This window comes from Centruroides vittatus, unplaced genomic scaffold (genome assembly GCF_030686945.1).
Source record: "Centruroides vittatus isolate TY-2023 unplaced genomic scaffold, ASM3068694v2 contig_1168, whole genome shotgun sequence".
NCBI classification, from domain to species: Eukaryota; Metazoa; Arthropoda; class Arachnida; order Scorpiones; family Buthidae; genus Centruroides; species Centruroides vittatus.
In genome coordinates, this window is record NW_027120749.1 from 2,980,246 (window position 1) to 2,984,642 (window position 4,397).

Here is a 4,397-nt window from a genome sequence, read left to right on the forward strand (position 1 = left end):
TTATAAGCTTTAAAGGCATTATTAATGAATATATTTATTCTTCTTTTTAAATCGAATGAATAAATTTATATTCGTTATTTTTAAAAGTCAATAATGTAAGAATTTCCTTCTTACATTATTGACTTTTAAAAAAATTATTATTGAAGCTAATCGATAGAAAATACTAAAACTTATTATTAAAGTTTTAATAGAAGAAGAAAAAATTAAGATGTTCAATCATTCAATTACGTAATTGTCTCAATTATTCCAATTTATTTAATTATATATGAATACTAAAAATATCTATGAATAATATTAATTTCTATAAATGACTTAATTGATCAAATAAATCATAACACTATTATTATATTCAGAAATGTTCATTGAATGAATTGTAAGTCAAAGAGGAATCGGCATATAATTTATAGAAACAGTTAGCCCAATTAGCGATTTATTGCCCAATCTGGAAACCTGTCTGTGAATGTATACCACGTGTAAGTACCGGGATCAGTTGCAAAACCGAGTTGTTGGATTTTGTTAATTAACTGAATAAAAAAATATTAAAAAATGGCGATTAAAGCAAATGAGCTACACTCAGAGCCGTAATTAACTGTTAATTGTCTCTATCGCTGTTGGTCATTATTTTGTAAACAAGAGTATAAGGATAAGTAAAATGATCATGGGTTGTTTGTAACATCTGTCGTCGATGATGTCAGAGAGTTTGAAAAACCGACACTCGGTCACGTGATTACGTCGTTACGTCTCGCTTTTTACGTTGCGTTTCAGGATATAGTCACTTTGCGTAAAACCAAAGGGTGTACAATATATCTACGTATAAATACAGAATATACGGCTACGCCTAAGTTATTCCAACTATATTTAGCGAGATTTAATAAACGGTATTTTAATGCGTATTTTTTCGCTACATATAAGTACAGTATATTATATATATATATATATATATATATTTATTTATTTATTTAAAATATAATATGCTATACATAGAAAATATATACACGTGAGTAGGTTATTATTATTTGAGTTAAATGAATATACGAAATATTTATTTTATTCATTTATATCGTTTTAAATGACGAAGAATGAATAAAATTTTGGCGCAATCTTTGAAATAATAAAGGAACCACTATAAGAAGCGTGCGTTATGAGAAAATACATCACTGATAGACCTACGTCATTTCCGATATAACGATGGAATAAATTCCTTGTCGATTTTTATCCTCTGACATCACTCCACACCCATTTTCGATATTTTTACTTTTTACCCGCCTACGATACTTTTTCTAAATCCGTGGTTTTTCTATATTGGATATATGATTAATTTAAAATTTCGTGACGTAGTTCTTAAATTGGTTTTTTTTTTTATTTATTTATCAAAAATTTAAACGGTTATATGACATTTTATTTCTTTTAATTGATCAGTCATTTTTTCTATGATTAATCATAAGTAATTTTCTTAATATAAAATGAATGTAAGGCCAATTATTTAAATAAGATTACAATGTAAATAGGTGTTCAAGTTAAAGTTTTTGGATGTTTAAAATTTACTAAATATTAATAATAATTAAAATATTCATATTTTAGACCAATATTTGGAGTAAATTTTATTTTAATCGCATATAAAACTTTTATATTAGTGATCGTATTTGAAATACAGTACAGTGGACTTGGTAAAATAAACTCTCAAGAGACTGAGTTAAATCATCCGCTATATCAAGAGTTCACTGTCTAAACTCTTACTATATACATGGTATATATATAGTAAGAGTTTAGACAGTGTTTAGATAGATTTACTATATATATAAAGAATAACAAGAACCAAGAAAATTGTTGATTACTTTGAAAGTTCATCATATCTAGTGGTCACTATATCAAGAGTTCACTATCTAAATTTCGAAAATAATAAAAATTGCTTTTATAATAAGAAGCTTTTATTACAGTTTATTAAAATTACTGTATGTGTATATACGAAATACGGTACGTATTTTATAAATAAATATTCTTTTATAATTGAAAGTGGGTGGAGTTTGTAAATATAATTTTTTATTGCTTATTAATTAAATTAATTACACAAGTATAGAATTGTTTATTGCATTAAAAAGATTATAAATTGTATATACACAAAATATTTACACTATTTTATGCTAATCATCAATAACCACAACAGAATAAATAAAACGAATCAATGCATAACAAAATATACTGGGTATATATATATTCATTTTACTTTGTAAATCTAATATTTATCATCTTAATCCGGTATACTTCTTATAGTAAATATATTTAAATATAAATTTGATATCTAATGAGAAGCTTACTATTTTTATTATTTTATCGAGGAAGGAAATCAAAGATCCGTTTGGATTTTACCGCCATTAAAATTCTGAAATATCGAATTAATTTAAATAAATATATTTAATGGGGTGATATTATATTATAAAGAAGTACAGTACTGTTCATATTAAGGAGAAATATTCAAGAAAAACATATTATATTTTGGATTCCTTATTCGATAAACGAATTCTAAACGTAATTTATATATCACTGACGAGATATTCTTAAAATGGCATAAATTAGAATTTAAAAAAATTTTTATAGTGTATAGTTTTTCTGTTCTTTTGATAAATTAAAACCGGTGCATCAATTATCTTAACGGAAAGCATTCAAAAAAAAAAAAAAAAAAAAAAAAGGAAGGAAGCTAAAATAGATGTAACTTCATTTCCTTATCTTCTTAGAATTCGAGAAAATGCACACCTTTCAGGTTATTTTAAGTCTACGTTGTGTGTTTACACGTGCAATTTCCTCAAGACAACGAAAATTATTGAAAAAACCCATAACATTGGAGAGAGTCACAAAAATGTTTGCATTGTTTTTTGATTAAACAGAAGATATAGGGTTAAGATTAGTAATTGCAAAAATATTCATGGTATTAATTAGAAATTACGGTATCTAAACCGTGAAATCGTCTTGAGGAAAAATATTAATTAGCAGTGGTTGTATAACGTCTATGTAATCGAACGGCAATAAGGTATTCAAGATCCGGATAGTAAAAACCCTTGTAAAAACCAATGTCAAAGGGTTATAAAAATATTATTAAAATCAGTCAAGGTCTTTTCATCTTGGATGACCTATTATTTCTTTTTCATTTTTTTTTTTTCAAGTGCTAAATACTTAAGCTTAATTCGGAATTAATTTTTGAAAAGTATTTTTAAATGACATAAAATTGGCATATTCACAATATAAATTAAAGAGTAAAGTTTCTTTTTATTAATAAAAATATAGACTCTATTATTTGAAACTTTTAATGTCTTTGAAACCTCTTAGGGCTTAATTATTATATGATTCATAGACATACTGTATGTATAAAATATCACAATATATGTGTAAATAACATAAATTATGTGAAGTTTAACCAGACTGAAATAATATGAAGGAATTAAATATATACTTATGTACAAAATTTGTTATTACTAGTCCTCGGATTGTTTTATTCTTTCGTCCTGTTTGCACTTAGACGACCCTTTTAATCATGTCCATCGCGAATTCTACCAAGCCCACAATGGGAAGGCCGGCTGGTGAGAGACGGGGCACGACATATTCGAGACAGAACACCCCCGAAAATTTCCTGGGGATTTTCTACATGCGAATTTTTTCCCGGGTCCTCAGGAGAGGTCTGTTGACGCCATAACCACTACGGTCATTCGGCCAGTCGTCAGATTTTTATGTAATTACATATATTCACATACAGTGCCGGATTGTCCATTATGCACCTGAGGCACGTGCCTAGGGACTCCGAGTCTCGGGAACCCAATATAGGAAAAATAAAGCAATTTTACCGTTGCAACTATATGTTATAATTTATAAGTAACATATAATTGTTATTTATAAACTATAACATATAATATTTAAAACATATTCATACATACGTTTTTTATTTTAAAATGCTCTACGTACAGAGGAAAACAAATTAAAAATACCATTTTACTAAGACATATTTTAACATAAATAAGGTTTAATGATATTTTAAATAAATAAATATATATATACTGTATGTTATTTAATATTTACCACACATTTTTTCATATTTTAACCTTTTATATACATTATATATGACAGTGTTTACTAAATGGACTTGGTGTTTAAATGGACTTAAACCGCTTAATTTTAAATTTAGAAATTTAAATTCTCGTGAAATTTTGTTTATAATATAAATTTTAAATCGTATTTCTGATCCGTAATTAACTATTGAACGATTTCCAACTGATTTCTGTTAAATTCCCAGCTGAATTCACATTCTAAATTTTCAATTTTCTTTACTTAAAAGAATAATTTTAAAATTTGATTTAATTGAGAGTAAATTAAACTTGCTTTATTACAGTATTATTAAAATGCAGGTACTA